The sequence below is a fragment of the Mobula hypostoma genome, chromosome 13 (genome assembly GCF_963921235.1).
Source record: "Mobula hypostoma chromosome 13, sMobHyp1.1, whole genome shotgun sequence".
In the NCBI taxonomy this organism is placed as follows: Eukaryota; Metazoa; Chordata; class Chondrichthyes; order Myliobatiformes; family Myliobatidae; genus Mobula; species Mobula hypostoma.
The window spans coordinates 17842455-17864780 of NC_086109.1; the positions used below are offsets into that span (position 1 = coordinate 17842455).

The following is a 22326-nucleotide window of genomic DNA, read 5'->3' on the forward strand; positions in this document are numbered from 1 at the left end:
GGAAACACCAGACAGGATTGTGTGAGGAATGTTAGGAAGAGGAGTCAGTAGAACATGTAGTTCTGAGTTGCAGGAAGTATGGGATACAGAGAGAGTTGATGAGAATTAATCTGAGGAAATTGGGGGTGCAGGAATTCACATTAAAAGGGTTGCTGGGCATGGGCGCGAGGGCAGAAGTCAAGGTATTTTTAGCTTTCTTAAGGGGTACAGGGTTTTTTTTATAGGATATGATGTATAAGCAGGAATAGGGTACTAGGATGGCCAAAGATGGGAGGATAAAATGTAGGTTAGGGTATGTGTGTGTGTATGATTGGGTGAAGAAATTTGGAATGTAAGTCTATTGCACACTCCAGAGCAGAAGGTGGTGGTAATGCACCATTAAACTGGGTGCCAACCGCCATAAAACAAGAAGACGAAAAATTGCTGACATGTAAGAAACCAGAATTGGAACAGGTTTCAAAGATAAGTGAAGCTCTAGAGTGATTTCACACTGAAAGACTAACCGGCTCAGGTTTGAACCTTTCCTTTGCTAGTTCCAACTGATCAGCATCGACCATCCAATGCTGGGATGAGGGACTGATAATTTCCACAATGAGGCATTTTACCATTAGTGATACATTGAGTCATCCAATTCAAAGGAAACATTTCTTTGGTATAAGAGGAGATATATTTATATTGTTTGCTGTGTGACGTGAATTGTTTCAAAAAAATGTAAGAAATTTGGGTGAAGGAGCAGTGTCTAAAATGTAGGAGAGATGATGTGGGACAAAGCACACTGGGGTGGCATGGTAGCATAGTGGTTAGTGTTAACTATTACCAGGCGGCAACCCAGGCCGTAAGGAATTTCTACACTCTCCCCGTGTCTTCATAGGTTTTCTCCAAGTGTTCTAGTTGCCTCTCCTATTCCAAAGACATACACATTAGTAGATTAATTGGTCATTGGGTGTAATTGGGTGGCGCAGGCTTGTTTGGTTGGAAAGGCCTGTGCTGTGTATCTCTAAATCCCTTTTGTTTTGGTGTGTGCATGCGTGCCTGTGCATCTGCGTGCATGCGTATGTGCGTGTACAATGTTGGCGGGATGATGTCTTCTTTCAAGCCTTTACAAGGCGCGGAGCGAGAGAGAGAGAGAGACCGTGTGGCACGCCACTCCTCACACAGACACTTTGCAGCATTTTTCCCTTCATTTTACGAGGTCGACTTGCGATGGAAACTGTACTCGGGAGCGGACCCGACTGGGTTCGAACACGGGAACCTCCATTCCAGAGTCCAGTGCTGATGCCATTGCGCCACCAGCCAGCCCGTGTATCTCTAAATCTAAAACTAAAACTAAAAACAGGCCATGGCTTCAATGAAAAGAAAAGCAAATAAAGTCGCATAGAACCATCTATTTCAGGAAATAATGATGGAAGGGTTTCACTATCATGGGAGGTTGAAGGGATAGGCAAATTCAGGAGGTACCTATTGATTGAGGAATACAAAGAAAGCCGAGGAAAGTAGCATTCTTTGGTTACAATGTCTTAAAAATTAATATCTGAAAGCAAAAGTGCCATTGATGGGTGTTCATCTCAAAATAGTAAGGAAATGGAAATAATTTCCTTTTTTTTCAGTATGTAGGTGTCACAATACAACAGTAAAAGAGCATGGCTTGTATAAAAATTAGGAAGCTCTATCTGTAATCAGTTTGTTACAATGAAGACTGAGTATTCATGGAAGTTGTAATATTGAAAGTTAATAGACAATCTGAAATTTATAGTTCTCCTGTGCCTCAGTGCAAGGTTTTTGAATAGTAATCACAGACACTTTATTGATTTGCACCAACAGAAAAGAATCTGTGGCTCTTCCTCATCAGTGTCAGTCATGATGGATAAATTGCCTGATGATACCATCATGCCTGTTTTCGAAATATTCTCTCGATACGTTATCCTCTAATGCCTGTTATCCTGAAGGAGTGGTGAAATCTGTATTACTGGGAACTGCATAAAGCAGATCGAAACCAGAAAATCAATTCCATTGGGCCTGTTGCATATCAATTTGTAAAGTTCGATCTGCAAAGCCTTAAAGAAGAATGAACTCCTTTTTAAAAAATCCCAGTAATTATACAGTAAATTAATGATCCCCAGTTACAAATAATGATGTATGGAATTCTCTTTTCTGCCCACCCTCCCATGCATTGGCTAGCATTTCCCCCTCATTCGTGGCATCATTAATATCAATTCTTCCAAATGCAGAGGAAGACTGAATGTTTCTTGGTCACAGAGCTAAAACAGCTGAAGGGTTTGACACCATAGACTGAACTGAATTGTTCCACTAATTTTAGTGGTTGGTGGCACAGATTCACAATTGAAGCTTTTAATATTTCAGTGATATTCCGGTAAATTTCATACAGAATCCAGAATACAGAAAATGAGTCATTTGATACAAATGTTGTCACTGTTTAACTATATCCACTATACTCTTTCTGCTCATCTTCCTAATCATTTATTTCAGATATTTTTCTAGCTTTTAAATGTTTCTAAGTTACTCACCTTGCCAAGTCCCATCCTCTAATCACTATTCAGATAAAGAATTATTTTGTTCAATAATTTTGTTTAAATGAAAAGTTTGTGAACATCTTGTGGAATTGGCTGGGAATAATTCTGAAATTTGATTTAATGAGACAACTGGATTAATATGACTGTACCTCTTCCTAGAGATGCTACCTGGCCTGCTGCTTTCACCAGCAACTTTGATGTGTGTTAACTGGATTAATATTCTTGTGTTCAGTAATATGAGATGTTAACTGGGGATGAAATATAAAACTGATAGAATAAGGGGTATATGACCATAGTAACTTGCATTTAAATAACATCTAAATGTAACATAATAAGGTACTAAACAGGACAAGAATTGGGGAGAAAAATTGACTGTAAACCAAATGTTGGAATTATTCAGGCAAATGGACAGAAGGAGGAACGGTTTAAGTTATAGAATAGAGTAATTTATGAAATAAGGTCAGGATCTAGAGGTTAAGGATGACAATATGACTGCCAAATGTTGGCTGATGAAATTACTATGAGTAATTAGTTAGAATTGGATGGATGTAGAATTCTCTGAAGATTGTAGGGCAAACTGTGATCTAATTAAGTGATCAAAAAAGCAATGAGAGAAAACCAGTAACTGAAAATAATTTCTTCTAATAAGTTTTCTTTAGTTTTTTTTTACCTTCATTGCTCCAGTTTCCACAGAGCATACAGTATATGATATCAGAAGAGACCTGTCTTTTCCATAAGGTGGAAATGGTTGCTCTCAAGCATCTGGCAACACTACTGTGAACCTAATCACTGGAGATATGTAGGAGAAAGAAAAAAAATCGAAGCGGCAGAGCTGTGGTTCCTAAAAGCCCTGCAGAAAAAAACATGGGAAGTTTTCATTGCAGTGGACTTACTGAAGTTCAGCAGAAACTATTTATTATGCATTACAAGTGATTCAGTTCTTGGTACTCTGTTCAGTGAGACTGAATGAAAACCAGATTTACCTTATTGCTGGTGGGTCCTTGGAAAAGAAATTCCACATAAAGTGAGAGTAAATGGCAAATAGTTTTGCCAGATGGAATTCTCTCTTAATGATTTACAAGTCATTTGCCTCAGTGGAGTTAAAGCGTGAATAAAAAAAGAGCAACAGAAGTAGTCCAATTGTCACCTCATGGCCAAATTAATGAGAATGGATCAAAGGATCTGAGTAAGGAATTGATCTATTGGATTTCTCTAAATAAAATTGCTAAATGTGCCTTTAATTCCACCACCTTTCTATAAATAGGGGAGAAAATAAACTGAAAACAAGCCAGCTTGATTGATGTAAAATGGTGGTTCCTCATTAGAACACTTTTGCTAGTTAAAACGTTATTTAATCTAAAGGATGAGCGAGTCTGGCTGGTTCTACCCATTTATGGTTCTGAGACGTTACACCTGAAGGATGCATGGGCAGCTACACACTATTATCCAGACATAATGGCAAGATTTTTCTTCTAATATTTCCTTCCAACAACAGAAAAAACCTGAAAGCTTCAAACACTGATCTAGAGATTAAAAAATAACAAGGAGCTCAATGGATATGATACTTCCATTGTTTTCTCGCATCTGTTTCTGCAAGTTAAAGCAATTACAGTTGGCTATCCATGAATGCATTAAATCCAACATAAAGTTAGGTAAAGAAGCACGCAGTCTTATGTTGGCTTCATATGTGTTGTGAAATTTGTTGTTTTGCAGCAGCAATACAGTGCAATACATGAAAAAACTATAAACTACAATAATAAAAATATACAAAATATTAAATTAAGTAAGTAGTACAAAAAGAGAACAAAAATAGTGAGGTAATGTTCATGGGATTGTCCATTCAGAAATCTGATAGCGGAGGGGAAGCTGTTCCTAAAACATTAAGTTTGTGTCTTCAGGATCCTGTACTTTCTCTGTGATGGTAGTAATAAGAAGAGAGCATTTCCTTGGTGATGGAGCTTCTTGATGGATGCTGCCTTTTTGCCTTTTGAAGATGTCTCCGGTGCTGGGGTGCTGGGGTCTGAACAACATTAGAGAGCCAAGGCGTATTAGCCTTGTTTTTAACAAGAGGATGGCTAGTGAAATCAGGGAAATACTGTACTCATTTGCAACATGGTGACACCAAATAATTGATCCATTATCTTGTTGCCATTGTTACAAGTAGGCTGCCCTCTCTAATATTTTGGATAGTAGCTGCTGCTGGGAACTTCTTTGCTGGATGAGAAGGTCATGGATTCAAATCTTACCCCAAAGACCTGAACACAAAGTTTTTGCTGATTCTTTAGTAAAGTACAGATGTGCTGTATGGTTGACAGTCCTGTCTCTGAGGTAAGACAATCAAAAACTCAACTGCCAGTGCAGCTGATGTAAAGGGTTTCATGGCTCACTCAAAGAACAATGAAGTGCACTTGGTATTCTAGCTAATATTTATCTTTTTATCAATGTCACTAAACTAACTTTCAGGATAATATATTGCTGTTTGTGATATTGCATGTTGCAGCAGTAACTACACAATAAAAATGAGGATAGTTACTGTTAAATGTTCTGTGATATTCTGATGTTGGGAAAGAAGTAAATGTTTTCAAGTTCAAGTCCAAGTTTATTGTCATCTGACTGTACATATATTCAACTAAACGAAACAATGTTCCTCTGGACCATGGGTGCACCCATAATACATAGATCACACATAGCCCATAAAATAAAATTGTACCACAAATAAGTTAGTAAAATGTAATTCCAAATGCATGTGAAGTGCAATGTACAGGTAAACAGTTAATAGTACAGCAAACAGTAAGGAGCTCGCTCTTCTGGAGACTAGACCTCGGCGGTGGCAGGGTATTCATTAGTCTCACAGCCTGAGGGAAGAAGTTGTTACCCAGTCTGGCAGTCCTAGTCCTGATGCTCCTGTACCTCATTCCCGACCGTAGTGGATCAAAGAGATTGTGGAATGAGTGGTAGGGATTCTCAACAAAGCTTTGGGCTAGCTGGATATTGTGAGATCCTGGGCCATGAAGACCAGCAGCAACACAGCACTTCGAAGGTTATAATGCATGGAGATAATCACAGTGTTCACTCCCTTGTGCTTCCTTTCACCCAGTCTTAACCGATGCTGAATGCAATAGTTGCAGATTGAATCAGACCACAGTTACTAGAGTTATTGATATTCAATCCAGCTCACCTAAAGTCACTGCCTTTTTGAAAAAAACCTGGAATAGCAATTAATGCCTGTCTAATCATTGGGGAGCAGCTGAAAAATGGGAAGGAACTAGCTAGAGAAGAAAATTCAAATGATGACAAATCTCAAAGTTTAACAAAAATGTTGCTATTTCAAATTTATATTTGGAAAACTAAGTGAGCTTTTTTCTTTAAGAATAACAATTTTAAAATGCTTGACACATCTGATTCCATTCAGTTGCAGGTGCAATGTTTAATGCAAGGTGCATCTTCACCTCACAATGAATACCTGTGCGAGACAGACAATCCTCGACAATGAAAGCACCTATCTCTCTAAACTAATTAACTTAATTGTGAACATGCTCATTGTTTCCACAAAGTATTCACTGTAGCTTCTGATTGTGCCTCATCGCCACTTCCTCACTCCCCGCCCTCACAGTATTCCTTGTAAATTGACATTTTAGCCAAGCATGTAAAATCATGGGATTATGCAGCACATGCAAGGGTTATTTGGTCTATCATGCATTGCCAGATCTTTGAAAGAGTATACTCCCCAAGCATTTTCCCAATATCCTGAACATTCTCAGTTTCTCAAGTATTTATTCTAATCCATTTTAAGTTACTATAGAAACTGTTTTTATCACTCTTTCAGGCAGTGAATTATAGGTCAACATAACATACTGTGTTTTTTTAAAGAAAGCTCACCATTCTGTCCTCTGATTGACTTAACAATTGTTTAAAATCTGATAATACCACTAGAAGAAATGGGTTCTCTCTACTGTCCATTTACTCTATCTGAACTCCTTATTTTCAAAGCCTGTATTGAATTTTTTTTTATATTCTAATTTTTTAAAGCCAAGTACCCCAAATTTTCCTCTCTCCACATGGCTGAAGTCCTTCATTCTTGATATCACTTTGTGAAGCATCTCCAGGACCTTTTCATAGCCTTAACATACCCTAAGTGTAGCTACCAGAACTAAACAAAGCACAAATTTCTAAACCAAACACATCACCTTATTTGACCACACCAGCCCTATGCAAAGTTTTCCCTTCCTGTTCTATTAACCTCTGGTTCCACCAGTACTTGTTTCATCAGGCCTTGGGGATTTATCCACCTTAATTCACCTCAAGATAGTCACACACTACTGTCTTTAGAGTTTATAGAGAAAGGTGCCGAAAACAAAAGAAAAACATCCAGTGGATGGCAGTTCAGTGGGCGAAAATGCCTTATGAAAGGAGAGGTCAGAGGAGAATGGCTAGACTGGTTCAAACTGACAGGAATGCGACAGTAACTCATTTGACAATAGAGGTGTGGAAAAGAGTATCTGTGAATTCACAATATATCAAACCTTGAAGTGGATGGGTTATAGCCATGGAAGACCATGAACATATATACTCAGTGGCCAGTTTATTAGGAAAATGGCCACTGAGCGTATTCCATGGCATTTGTTGTTTTGTGGCAGCATAGGATGCAAGAACAACCGATTTCTAATATGGCCGAAGAAATACGAAAGTGCAGCTTTGTTAATCGTGGTTCCTTGGATCACAAACAAGAGAAAATCTGCGGATGCTCGAAGTCCAAGCAACACACGCAAAGTACTGGAGGAACTCAGCAGACCAGACAGTATCTTTTCGAGAGGGTCTCAGCCCAAAACGTCGACTGTACTTTTTCCCATAGATGTTTCTTAGCCTGCTGAGTTCCTCCAGCATTTTGAGTTTGTTAACATGGTTCCTTGAATAGTAATTTAGAGAGAGAAATATTAAATCGAGAATATTCTATCCAATTCTTGTAAAGAATCTCAGCAGTTTCAACCAAATGATTTATTGGACAACCATTATCATTGCTCTTAAATCGTTTCTCATCATTCTGTGGATCAAAACTGTTTTGTTCACTTTAAGTGCAACTGGAATGGCCATTACTTTTAGCCAGAGAGTTAAGAGGCTCGAGAATGGTTTTTCATTTTCTCTGGTCAAGAGTCCCATCTCATGTTTTTTAATCCCTTTAGCCCTGTCACACATGCACTTCATTCCCTTCAAGGCCTCCTCAATTTCTTGTACTTTGATTGGCTTTATCAGATCATTACTTTTCTCATGGAATTGGCATCTTGCCATCTTGCAGTCTGCAGTATACAGTTTGGCTTGGAACCATGCCTGTACCTCTCCACATTGAAAAGGCAGTGGACATATCTAATGAGGTTCTAAAAGAAAAAGAAATTAGCTTTATTTGTCACATGCACATTGAAACATTGTCATTTGCATCAAATAAAATTAGCAAGGATTATGCTGGGAGCAGCCCGCTAGTGTCAATATGCTTCCAGTGCCAACATAGCACGTGTAAAATTCATTAACCCTAACTGTACATCTTTGGAATGTGGGAGGAAACCAGAGCACCCAGAAGGAAAGCCACATAGTTAGGGGGAGAACGTACAAACTGCTTACAGACAGCGGTGGGATCGAACATTGATCAGTGATCGCTAGTCTTGTTGAGCGATTGCACTAACCACTACACTGCTGAGGCACCTTCACAGTCTAGTCTCCCCAATCTTTATAATGCATTCTCCTGAGGTTCCTGTAGTTGATTTTGCATTTATATGTGCATCTCTTTGCCTTTGTTTACTGTAATGTTGAACCTCTTCACTATAGGCTTTTATGAAGAATCCCATTGGGCTGATTGTTCCATGATTTCTGCTATTCTTTTAATACTTCTTGGTTGGCCTAACGATGCCGCTTGTAAGCGGCCAAGGCCTTTGCACATTTTATAGAATTAATCCTTTGTGCCCCGTGACTTTTTAAGGGTCCTTACGCCTAAGACAATGGTGTTACATTGTGTGGAGCTCTCTGGCAAGCAGGTGTTGATCATTTGATCATAAATCAAATTTGGTGTTTCTCTTGAGGATTCGATTGACGTAGTATCAACCTCATTGTATTTTCCAGTTCTGGGCTGTTATTTCTATTGGTTCTCTATGTTGTCCCTTTGGGATTCTATCTGCAGGCCCTCCTTTATTTAATTATTTATTTAGATACAACGCAGACTAGACCCTTCCGGCCCTTTGAGCCATGTCACACAGCAAACCCGTACAAACTCTTTACAGGCAGTGGCGGGAATTGAACCCGAGTCACCTGTACTGTAAAAGGATGTGCTAATCATTACGCTACTGTGCTGCCCTTCTTGAGTGCTATTCCCTGGACATCCATCTACAATGCCTTGAAAAATTATTCAGTTAGCAATTATTCAGAAAGCAGTATTACAACCAGGGATTTTGATCAATCTAACTGATCACATGCTTTAGGAAGATGGACTTCCTCCCCAGATTAAGCTTTCTGGCAGAGGTAGCAGGTTTTTATCTAGGATTTCTTTGTATTTAGCAGGATTCCTCCTCCCATCAGTCCTGACCAGATTTCCAGTCCCTGCTGCTGAAAAGCATCCCCAGAGCATGATGCTACCTCCACTTTACTTTACAGTTACCTGGCTGATGTGCCATCTGAGATTTACACAACATGTACCGCTAAAGACTTGCAAAGCCTCACTTAGAAGATACTGTAAAGAAGATCTTGTGGTCGATGAGACTAAAGTGGAATGCCTTGGCTTCAACACTAAGTGGCGTAAATCTAATACTGCGCATCAGCCAGGTAACGCCATCCCTACTGTAAAGTATTGTGAAGTGAGCATCGTGCTATGGGGATGCTTTTCAGTGTGACTTGGTGTGGATTAGAACCATTAAGGATACCATAGCTACAGTATTCGAATGCAATCTTGGCCCTTGGCCAAGAATCATAGTTCCTCTTGTTTTGCAGGTGGCCAGAAAGCAAAGCACTGCAGATGTTGCGTCTGAAATATAAACAGAAAATGCTCAAAATATTCAGCAGGGCCGGGTAATGCCTGCTAAGAAGGATGTATTTAGGTAGATGAACCTTGTAGATGCCCTGATGAAAGGTCATAGATCACAGATCAACTATTTCTCTCTCCACAAATGCGACCTCTCCTTGTTCACCCTTTTGAAGCCTGCATCATTTGGAAGAATTCAATCAGTTCTTAATAGTTGCTTTTCAAAGACCCTCAGCTTCTGCCACAATTGCAATTCTCAATCCTGACACTTGTACACCTTTTCAGCACTTTTCTCAAATGCTTCAATATGCATTTATCATATGGAGACTATAGCTCTGCACGGTATTCTAAGCACAGATCTGTGCAGAATTTATGAAGTAGAAATAGGGTAGCTTCCCCAGGAGCGGCCTGGAAGACATATGGCTTCGGGGTGCAACCCTGTAGCGCTGTGGACAACCCAATTCCTCACCGGTGTCACCCACTGAAGCGTCGCGGAAGATCAGAAGATCAAGACAACAAATAAGCAATGCTGCAGACTGTAACAACGAGCTGCTGGTCTCCCTCTCGCTGCAGCAGGAGTGATACCTCTCTCTCCCTCGTTAGTGAGAGAAAGAGCCTGTGGGATATCGAGGTGTTGGGATGGACAGTGTTTTTTTTTTGATGGACTTGGGTTCATGGTCTCTTTGGATGCTATTGCCTGCATGGCAGGTGGTGGGAGGGAGGGGCTGATGCTTTTGCTGAGGCAGGTGGGAGGGGGAGGGTGGAAGATTGATGCTTTGCTGCTGCTTGCATGTGGGAGTGGGAGGGGACTTTGGGGTTCTAATGTTTTTTTATGTCATTCATTCTTTGGGGTTTTTTTTCTGTTTTGCAGATACCTATGGAGAGTAAGAATTTTAGGTTGTATTCTGTATTAATTCTCTGATATTAAGTGGAACCATTGAATCATTGAACCTTATCACCATAGTCTGTAATTGATTGCAAAAGCTGTTTTTGTGAAAAAGCATTTACTTCGACTTAATGTCATCAGTTAGATGTGGCTAACTGGGAATGTAGAAGTGACTGTGCGTTTCTGATTTACTAAATTTTAAACATGGTTTCTCGGTATGTTTCACATAGTATAGGTCTGTGAACTTTGTCTTCTTGTACATTTGCAGAATAATCTGAGAGTTTTTTTTGTTTTGGTTTTTTTAATTTCCCAAGTTTCTATATATTTATGAACGTACAGTAAACCTGTTAGTCTTGCGAGACCATGGATCTGCACCTGGAAAGTCTTCACTCTCCAGGGCGCAGGCCTGGACAAGGTTGTACGGAAGACCAGCAGTTGCCCATGCTAAGTGCCTTGCTCAAAGACACAACACGCTGCCTCAGCTGGGGCTTGAACTCACAACCTTCAGATCGTTAGTCCAATGCCTTAACCACTTGGCCACGTGCCCACACAGTAAATATGCACCTGCAAAGTACATTTACCCCGTGTGAGCTATTTTCCACATAAATTGCTGCTTGTGGTTAATATAGCATGGCCATAGATGTAACAATAGAGATCAGGCACTGATTGTCTTTTTACTAGTACTGAGTTATTGAATTGAATTGAATTGACTTTATTTCTGACATCCTTCAGATACATGAGGAGTAAAAATCTTTACATTACGTCTCCGTCTAAATGTACAATGTGCAATCATAGTAATTTATAATAATTTATGATAAATAGAACAGTCAATGTAACACAGAAATATACTCAAATCAGTGTGAATTAATCTGTCCGATGGCCTGGTAGAAGAAGTTGTCCTGGAACCCGTTTGTCCTGGCTTTTATGCTGTGGTATTGTTTCCTGATGGTAGCAGCTGGAGTAGATTGTCCATTTTTTTCACACCTGTCTTTGTAAATGTCCTGAATCATGGGAAGTTCACAACTACCGATGCGCTGGGCTGTCCGCACCACTCTCTGTAGAGTCCTGAAATTAAGGGAAGTACAGTTCCCATGCCAGGCAGTGATGCAGCCAGTCAGGATGCTCTCAATTGTGCCCCTGTAGAAAGTTCATAGGATTTGGGGGCCCATATCAAACTTCTTCAGCTGTCTGAGGTGAAAAAGGCATTGTTGTGCTTTTTTCACCACACAGCTGGTGCATACAGCCCACGTGAGGTCCTCGGTGATGTGGATGCTGAGGAAATTAAAGTTGTTTACCCTCTCAACTCCAGATCCATTGATGTCATTAGGGATTAGCCCATCTCCATTCCTCCTGTAATCCTTTGTTTAGGAACAATTCTTTTGTTTATGATTCTAGAAGAAGATGGCTCATTTGTATTGTGCTTGTGCATGTTATACATAAAAGTATTTGTAAAAAAAAATAAAATGTGAGCACTATTTGCAGATATGTGGGTCAAAAATCAGGAAGAGCCAATTCCTGTTATCAGTGGAAAATGCAAAACCCTGGGAATGATGTGGTGTTTTTATAATAAAACTAACATGGAATGGCTTGGCATCCGACTGTTAAGCTGCAAATCAAATTATTAAGAATGCTGAGATATTTCAAACAGTCTAAACTGTGTACAAAAATAGCATTGATTCATATTTGTATCTTCACTCTGTACTGGTTTCTCTATAATGGAACATGGTCTGTGTATGTGATCATAAATTATATAGCTTTGTTCTTTTATGTCGCGTTGGTGCAGCAGAGTGACTCACGCATGCAGAAAGCACTAAGAGCTTTGATTTCAAATATATCAAGGAAATTGCAAAATATTAAATATTCCCTCTGTTTCTACTAACTTCACCCCTTTACTCTACACCTTGTTCCTCCTTTATCAAACGTGCCTACTTCCGTGGTAAACTGGGACATCTCCTGGTGAGGTTGGCTGGTCTAGAGCCTTTGTTTCAAGAAACAACTTCTTCTTGCTCTATGGATGGTTTTAAGTGGTAGACGCTGACTCATTTGTTCAGCCCCTTCACGTATCAAGCTCACAAACTTATCGTATGCAGTGGAGTTTAAGTAGTGATATTGAAAACGGTGTAATGCTTAAGAGGTCTTGGATGCTGATGCAATTGCCAGGCACTTCACTGAAGTATTATGAGACAAGAATTAACACGGAGTTAAAAGATGTAAATATATGTGACCAGAAACCTGATCAATGAAGTAGTTTCAAGGACTCAATCCAAAAGGTTTAGGATGAGAACTACAGAACTTAAGGCTTATGAAATGGAAAGTAATGATGCAGATGGTGGGACGTACAGGCATGATTTCATACTACAGGAAATCAGCTCCTTCAGCTCACCGATGTCCATGTTGTCTGTACCTATCTACTCTAATCCCAAACACAAAATACTCTGCAGATGCTGGGGTCAAAGCAACACTCACAACACGCTGGAGCAACTCAGCAGGTCGGGCAGCATCCGTGGAAACGATGAGTCGACGTTTTGGGCCAAAACCCTTCATCAGGACTGTAGAGGGAAGGGACAGAGGCCCTATTAAGGCTTTATAGGGCCTCTGCCCCTTCCCTCTACAGTCCTGACGAAGGGTTCCGGCCCGAAACGTCGACTCATTGTTTCCACGGATGCTGCCCGACCTGCTGAGTTCCTCCAGCGTGTTGAGAGTGTTACTCTAATCCCATTTACCCACATTAGGTCTGTAGCTTTCTATGCCTTGACACTTCATTACGGAAGTGCTGCCTCATTAAAGACCACCAGTGTCCAGGCCATGCCATCTCCAGTCAGGTAGGAGTTACAAGTTCAAAGCAGCAAAACCCTAATCACTACAATTTAGCAACAGCATGGTCCCACTGATCACTCTGCACTAAAACGCATGTTAATTATTTTTAGTCCTAGTTACGTTCTTTCTTGCAAACATGGGGTCAAATGTATGTTTTTCTTGTGAATGCTAATTACATGCCTAAGATGCGGCAGCAGGTTTTTCATTGCACCTGTGCATATGTGTACTTATGCATATGACAATAATTGACAATAATCTCAACTTTGAGTTTGACCTGTGCAGAAGTGTAGTCTAAGCAATAAATGACTTTTGCAGTGCAGCTAGTGCTACAATATACAAATTGCATTTTAATACAAATAGCATTTTAATAACCACACAAACTGTTTTGGTGATGTTAGCTGAAATGTAAATGCCAGAACCTAGTGGGAGTTATCTTGATCTTCAAATAGTGCTATGCATAGGCAAAAGGAGACTTAGTATTTCCTCCAAAAGTAACCTCTACAACCTCTATGTTCCTTCAGCTATACTGGAGTTTTAGCATACTTTCTGCTGAAACCAAGGACACAACAAATGCTGGAAAAATATGTACAATGATACACACAATCCAACCAAAAACCCACCACTTTTCATGCATTATTTTAACTGAATGGTAAATCAGGCTTTGGTCAGTAGTCAGATTTTCATCCCTCAACCTAGTTAATGTCCAGTAACAGGAGAGGCTAGCTCAAAATTATCTCTTCTATGGGAGTATATTGAAGCTGTCCACTATAATGAGTGTCATTGAACCAGAGTTGCTTAATAAATCCTTTTCCTTTTCTGTGAAACCTTCGCTCAATATAAACTAAATTGTTCTTCAAATTCAATTTCATACCTATGGTGCTGGAAAATGATTATATAATTCAACTTTAAAGTGAGGGACCAGCATAGGCCAGTCGGAGATAAGTAGCATCTCTAATCATGAAGCCAATGCAAAACACTTTTAAAAAGAAAAATAATTCAGAACCTGATGACTGGTATGACACAGGCACGGAGAAACAATGTGCTCCATAGAAACCAGTTACAATCTAATGCTCCATCAAGCATTGCTATAGTGCCCTAGTAAATTGAAATCTTTTCAGCTACCAGGAATCTGCCCAGGAGACAAACTGCAATTTGTCAGAGAAGAGGCTTGCAGTGCTAATAGAAGCTGTCAGCTTATTTTTTTGCAACAACAGAATCTGCATTGCATACAAATCAGAACAATGTAATGCTATTAACACCTTGAATATCTTGGGTCCAATATCTCACTGTGCATTGAAATGGCATTTATGTAGTGGCTTTCATAACATTTCGTGATTCTTCGCACCCAATTTAAAGAGCGGCCAGGAATGCAGTGTTGAAAACCCAGCAGCAATTTCGCACAAGAAAGATTCTGAAACAACAATGAGACCATCAATGACAATCCATTGATCTAGAGAAGACCATTACATGGTTTACTAGCAGATCTAGGGATAATTTGGTAATCAGACCCTTAACTGACTGATCTGTTTGTAGTTTGAGGCCATGTGGGCAAGCTGCTCTTTGTTGCACCTTCTCCCTTTCCACGCTCTTAGTGAACGAGAGCGCAACATCTTGCAGGATGGGAGCCATTTGAAAACTACAGGAGTAAGCCTAATTTGAGCCAATAAAAAGAAAGGAGATGCAAGCGGAGCAGCCATTGTTGGAGTGGGACAGTGTTAGAATGGTTCGGCTTTGGGTTAACAGGCTTGGACAAACACAGGCAGAGGTTCTAAGTAAGTTTCTGGTAAGTTTTTGTTTTACTGTTAGTACATAGATAGTGCACCGAGAATGCATCTAGAGTTTGTGGTACGTTCATTATGTGAGATGTGGGAACTTTGGGAGACCTCCAGTCTCCCTGCCAACTACATTTGCATGAAGTGGTCCGAGCTTCAGCTCCGTAGCGACCATGCTAAGGAACTGTAGCTGCATGCTCAGTGACCCTTGGCTCATACGGGAGAATAAGGAGATGATAGAAAGGAGCTACAGGGAGGTAGTCACCCGTAAGTTGCAGGAAGCAGGTGCCCGGGTGACTGTCAGAAGAGGGAAAGGGAATAGGCAGCCAGTGCTGAGTATCCTTGTGGCTGTTCCCCACAATAATAAGTATACCATTCTGGATACTTTGGGTGGGGGAGGGGGTGGAAATGACCTACCAGAGAGAAGCGGCAGAGCTGTGACTGGCATTAAGTCCGGCTTTGTGCTCAGGGGAAGAGGAAGAAGAGGAGTGCAGGAGCGATAAGGGATTCCATAGTTAGGGGAGCAGACAGAAGATCCTGCAGATGTGATAAAGATACCTGGATGGTATTTAGTCTCCCAAGTGCCAGGGTCAGAGATGTCTCTGATCAGGTCTACAGCATTCTAAAGGGAGAGGGTGAACAGCCAAAAGTCATAGTACGTATTGATACCAACAACATAGACAGGAAATGGATGGAGGTAATGAAGAGAGAATAAAGGGAGTTAGGTAGAAAGCTGAAAAAGCAAGAACTCTGAGGTAGTAATCTCTGGGTTGCTGTCGGTGTCACTTGCCAGTGAGGGTAAGAGTAGGATAATTTGGCAGAGGAATGTATGGCTGAAGAACTGGTGCAGAGGGCATATTTCTGGATCATTGGCATTATTTCTGGGGAAGGTATGACCCATACAGAAAAGACAGGTTACACCTGAACCCCTAGGGGGATCAATATCCTTGTGGACAGTTTTGCTCGAGATGTTGGGGGTTTAAACTAATTTGGAAGGTGGATGAGAACCAGAATGACAGGGCTGTGGGTGGGGCAGTTGGTGTACAAGTAGATGGAGTGTGTAGTGAGAATTTGAGTAAGGACAGGCAGGTGAAAGAGCACAACTGCAGTCAGTGGGATGAGCTGAAGGGTGATGAATACAGGACTGAAGGTGTTACATTTGAATGTACACAATATATGGAATAAGGTAGATGATCTTGTAGCACAATTACAAAGTGGCAAGTATGACATTATGGACGTCACTGAGCTGTGGCTAAAAGAAGATCATAGTTAGGACCTTAAATCCAAGAAGACACCTTGTATTGAAAGGTCAGCAGGTAAGCAGAGGGGGTGGGGTGCCTCTGTTTGTAAAAATGTGAAATCAGATCTTAGAATGAGATGACATAGGGTCCAAGAATGTAGAATCCTTGTGGGTAGAGTTAAGACATTACAAGGGTAAAAAGTTCCTGATGGGACTATGCAGGCCTCTGAACAGTAGCCAGGATGTGGGATACAAATTACAATGGGAAAGAGAAAAGGAATGTAAAAAGGGTAATGTTATGATAATCATGGGGTGGGGGAGATTTCAATATTTAGGTAGATTCTGGTTTAAGGTGGCGATTGTGAACCTCTGCAACTTCTGCCTGGTGGATAATGAAACAAGGAAGGCAACTAAATACTTTGTTAACCATACTTTTTCTGGCAAATGATGATCGCAAGTAATAGTCTACAACTTCCCTTTGGACTTGGAGGCAATTCAATATAGCAGACAAATCTCAAGGTTGTATAATGTATACATATTTTGAAAGTAACTGCACTTTGAACTTTGAGATTGGAAAAATCAGTTGGTGCTGGATCCCAAAAGAGGGAATTTGTAGAATGCCTTTCAGATGGCTTTTTAGAACAGCTTGTGGTTGAGCCCACTAGCAGAAAGCCAATTCTGGATTGGGTGTTGTGTAATGAACCAAATTTAATTAGGGAGCTTAAGGTAAAGGAACCCTTAGGAAGTAGTAATCATAATATAAACATGAGAAAGTCTGCAGATGCTGGAAATCCAAAGTAATACACACAAAATGCTGGAGGAACTCGGCAGGTCAGGCATCTATGGAAATGAACAGTCAACGTTTCAGGCCGAGTCCTTTCTTCAGGACTGATAATATGATAGATTTCCACCTTTCAGTTTGAGAGGGAAAAGATAAAGTTAAGTTGTATCAGTATTATAGTGAAGTAAAGAGAATTACAGAGCCATGAGAGAGGAGCTGGCCAGAGTTGATTGGAAGGGGACACTAGCAGGGATGATGGCAGAACAACAATGGCTGGATTACAAAGATGAAGAAATATTCTAAATAGAGGTTAAGGCAATTGTGGCTGACAAGGGATGTCAAAGACAGCATAGAAGTAAAGGAGAAGGTATACAATATAGAAAAATTGAATAGGAGGTCAGATGATTGAGAAGCTTTTAAAAACCAACTGAAGGCAATTAAAGAAGCTAAAAGGGGAAAACAGATGAAATATGAAGGGAAGCTAGCCAATAATATACAAACGTAAAAGAGGATACCAATAGATTTTTTTTCCAATATATAAAGAGTAAAAGCAAAGGGAGAATTGATAGCAGACTGCCTGAAAATGATGCCAGAGAGGTAGTAATGGGGGACAAAGAAATGGTGGAGGAACTTAGTAAGTATTTGCCATCACTGTTCACAATGGAAGACACTAGCAATATGCCAGAAATTCAAAGTGTCAAGAGCCAGAAGTGCGTGTTGTTTCAATTACTCAGGAGAAGGTGCTTGGGAAGATGGAAGTTCTAAAGGTAGGTAAATCACCAGCACTAGCAAACAACACCACCAAAGGCAACATTGTCAGGATGGTTCAAAGAGCAACTCCTTTAATTTCTTTGACTTCTTTTACATCTTCATTTTAACTCAGATGTGGTTCTGCTACTGTTGGAGCCTGTTACCTACATTCTGGCAAAGTGTTTTCAGGCTGATTGGGTAATCTGGCGCTTTGCCGTCTCGGAAAGGGTCCCACGAGGCCGTGAGCAAAGCGTGCATCATGGAGGCCAGGAAGTCATCTCTTGCCAATTAAAGCACCGAGAAAAATTGAAATAATTGAGGCGGTTGTGGAGGGCGAGTGAAAGTTCAGCACCATCTACCAGCTTCTCACTCGCTGCTGGTGGAGGAAGGTATCTGCATCTGGTAGACTTCCTCTCCCTCTTGCTTGCTGCTCTTGAGGGAAGGTTCTTGGATTCAAATAATCATTACCTCTCTGTCTCCCCTGATTCTGTCAGAGGATGGAAGGTTTAACTGCTGCGGTTTGTAGATTTGGACTCTTATTATGACGTGTTGTGTTCCTGGTCGCCCCTTTTTTGTTGGGTGATTTTTGAATCGAGGGGGCCTGCAGATAATGAACACTGAGCTGAACTGAAATATGCCTTTTTGCTTTGTGTTTTGTGGTCTGTATTTCTCCCTTTTTTTTGTTATCGTTTGCGTGATTTTATTTGCACGTGTGGGGAAGCGGAAGGTTGATTTTTTCTTTGAATAGTTTGGTTTCATGGTTCTTTGTTGCATGGTTGTCTTTGGGGAGGACAAATTTCAGGGTTGTGTGCTGCATTTATACTTTCATGATAAATGCACTTTGAATCTTTGAATTTTCTAAATAAATATATGTATACTATAAATAATCTTGAGATTTGTTTCCTTACAGGCAGCCACAAAACAAAGAACCCATTAAAAAAAGACCGTCAAACACCCAATGTGTAAAATAAAAGAAAAAAATCAATGCAAACAATAAAAAGTAAGTAAATAATATTCACGAAAGTGAGTTCATAGCCACAAAGCCAGTCATCACTACAGCTGGTTCAGAGGCCTGTTAAGTCACAGTCTCAGTTCAGTCAGAGATGAGTAAACCTCACTGACCAGCGAGCTGAACATCAGCCCCTCCATCACCTCCCAGCCCAACACCCTGACTTTTTCAACCTGGCCCAATGCTTAAATCGGCCAAGTATTGGCTCTTGAGCCCGGGACCCACCACCTTCATTCGGCCAATACATGCAACGCTGCAACCATCTTGCATCTTCGAGACTTCAGTTCGCACCGCAAAAATGCCAGGTCGTACTGGAGGTTCAACAGCTCAACTCCGAAAGCGAAGCTACGGGCCATTGATAGCACTGTTCATTGTCCAGAAAAAGTGTGACTAACACAGTAGTAAGTAGATTCGCTTGCTGCCAGAATAGTGCCACTGTGTTTCACCAGTTTCAACTGGTTCTGAAAGAGGTAGCTAAAGAAATTATGAAGGCATTAGTAATGATATTTCAAGGATCACCAGATTCTTGAATGGTTCCAGAGGACCGGAAAATTGCAAATGTCATTCCACTCTTTAAGAAAGAAGCAAGGCAGATGAAAGGAAATTATAGGCCAGTTAGTCGGACTTTGGTGGTTGAGAAGATGTTGGGATTTCGGGGTATTTGGCCATGATAAAGTGGGCTGAAATCAGCATGGTCTCCTTAAGGGGAAATCTTGCCTGACTAATCTATTGGAATTCTTTGAGGATTTAACAGGCAGGATAGACAAAGGAGAGTCAGAGGATGTTGTTTACTTGGATTTACAGAAGGCCATTGACATGGTGCTGCACATGAGGCTGCTTAACAAGATAAGAGCCCATGGTATGACAGGAAAGATACTAGCATGGATAGAAGGTTAGCTTACTGTCAGGAGGCAAAGAGAGGGAATAAAGAGGGCCTTTTCCAGTTGGTTTCCAGTGACTAGTGTGTTTCCACAGGGGTCAGTAATGAGACCACTTTCTTTTCATGTTATATGTGAATAATTTGGATGACAGAATTGATGGCTTTGTGGCCAAATTTGTGGATGATATGGAGATAGGTGGAGGGGCATGTAGTGTTGAGGAAGCAGGAAGGCTGCAGAAGTACTTAGATTCAGAGAATGGGCAAAGAAGTGGCAGGAGAAGTTGAAGTGCAGGGAAGTGTAGAAGGAATAAAGGCGTAGACTATGTAAGTGCAATGTTAGCTTTCATTTTGAGAGGACTGGAATACAAGAGCAAGGATGTAACATTGAGGTTTAAAAAGGAATTGGTCAGACTGCACTTGGAGTATTGTAAGCAGTTTCGTGCCCTTTTCTAAGAAAATATGTGCTGGCATTGGAGAGGGTCCAAAAGAGGTTCACAAGAATGATTCCAGGAATGAAAGAGTTGATGTATGAGGAGCATATGATGGCTCTGGGCTTGTACTTGCTGGAGTTTAGAAGAATGAGGAGGGATCTCATTGTAGCTATTGAATATTGAAAGGTCTGCATAAAGTGGATGTGGAGAGAATGTTTCCTATAGTGGGGGAGACCAGGACCAGAGGGGACAGCTTCTGACTGGCGTGTCCATTTAGAACAGAGATGAGGAGAAATTTCTTTTGCCAGAGGGTAGGGTAGTGGATCTGTGGATCATTGCTACAGGTGGCTGTGCAGGTAAGTCACTGAGTAAATTTAAAACTGAAGTTGGTAGTTTCTTGATTAGCCAGAGTGTCAAAGGTTACAGGGAGAAGGCAGGAGAATGGGATTGAGAGGGATAGTAAATGAGCTGCAATAGAGTGACAGAGTAGACTCGATGGGCCGAATGACCCCATTCTGATCCTATGTCTTATGGTCTTATTTCAGTTTAGGGGTAAGGTACTTTTATTCAGAGCAGGTTGTTTTGGCACCTTCAGTTGAGGGCTAATTCTTCACAGCTTATAATGTGCTTTCGCTGTGACTGCCTCCTCTCTGAGTTGTTGACCAGTTGTTATGGATGTGAAATTATCACATTAGAGCCATGGAGTTATGTCGCAGAGAAACAGGCCGTCCTGCCCAGCTTGTCCAAGCTGATCACATTGTCTACCTGAGATGTGAAAATATGACTGAATCGATGGTCAATACGTAAAGAAACATCAACCATACCTCCAGTAAGTCAAATGATTTTAATGCGAAGACTTCTGCACTGACATCTGTGTTCTCATCGAAACAAACTTTACCAACATTGAGCCAATATTTTCTGTCTATCCAATGGGGCATCATGCTGGCCCTGCTTTCTAGGTGGATCACAACTAGAGAATCCGTGACAATGAAATATTGTCAAAATAATATATACTATTAGTGATGACAGAAGGATTAATATTAGCCAATACACCAGGGAGAATAACTCTCTTCTTTGAGGAATCATCTAATATTCATCTGACAGGACAGCTGGGTCCTGTACGAGCATCTCATTTGTAAAATGTCACCTTGGATTACACATCCCTGACTATTTCACTAGGTGTATAGTATCTGTCTAAAAGATGTGCGCATCCCCCAGAGATGGGCTTGGTTCCATGATCTTCAATGTCAAAGATGAGTGTTACGTTTGAGCTACCATTATAAAGAAGCATTTTATGAGACATTGCTGATTTATTGCAAAATAACTTCCCTGATTTCTTTCTTTGTTACTGCATTTGCATCTCCTGAGTCATGTTACAATGGAATTGTTCATATTCATTGTAAGAATATTTTTGCACTTTTCTCAAATTAACCTGTGAAAATATTCTTACTTTTGAATCTGTAGATATCTTTTTAAATGTCTTCACAGGAAGTATGGGATGCTGAAAAGCCAGTATTTAAAGTCCTAAGTAATAGTATTTAGAGTCCTGATGAAGTGTCTTGGCCTGAAACATCAACTGTTCATTCCCCACCATAGGTGCTGCCTGACCTGCTGAGTTCTTCCAGTGTTTTCTGTGTGTTACTCTGTATTTTCAGCATCTGAAGAATCTCTTGTGTTTATGTTAGGCTTGTATGTAATGTTCATCTTCCTGATTATCCTGAGAAAGCGGGTTGGCTTATATCCTTACATCTTCTAATCTGGTGATATCTTTCAAAGGTTGTGGAAGACGTTTTGCAGAAGCTGCTCTGGTATTAAAACATAATATATTTAAGACTGGATGGTTTGTGCCTTAGGAGAACAGCTTGGTGAATTTTTGTAGTGTTCTGTGTCAATAATGCACATCACTACTGCAGTGTGTCAGATGTGATCACTATGGTGGACTGCAACCAAGTTACATGCACAGAAATGAAATGTATTTGACATGACTTAGAATGCAGGTTGTAGAACTTTAAGCCAACTGTATGGAAGCTGTTAGATTCATAGGCTGAATCAAAGGGGTTGGTGAATCAGCATATAGGAGAGAGATCGAAAATATGGCTGAGTGGTGTTGTAACAACAACCTCTCATTCCAATGTCAGCAAGACCGAGGAACTGATTATAGACTCCAGGAGAAGAAAACCAGAGGTCCATGAGCTAGTCCTCATTGGAGGATTAGAGGTGGAGGGGGTC

The 22326-nt window shown here is 40.6% G+C and overlaps 1 long non-coding RNA gene across 1 annotated transcript in view; it reads left to right on the forward strand.

Annotated features, from left to right (window-relative positions):
* Positions 1-22326, forward strand: part of LOC134355463 (uncharacterized) — a 44563-nt gene that overhangs the window by 19661 nt on the left and 2576 nt on the right. The window contains exon 2 of the long non-coding RNA XR_010020090.1: positions 18688-18777. This is a non-coding gene — a long non-coding RNA (uncharacterized LOC134355463). The remainder of the gene's footprint in view (positions 1-18687; positions 18778-22326) is intronic.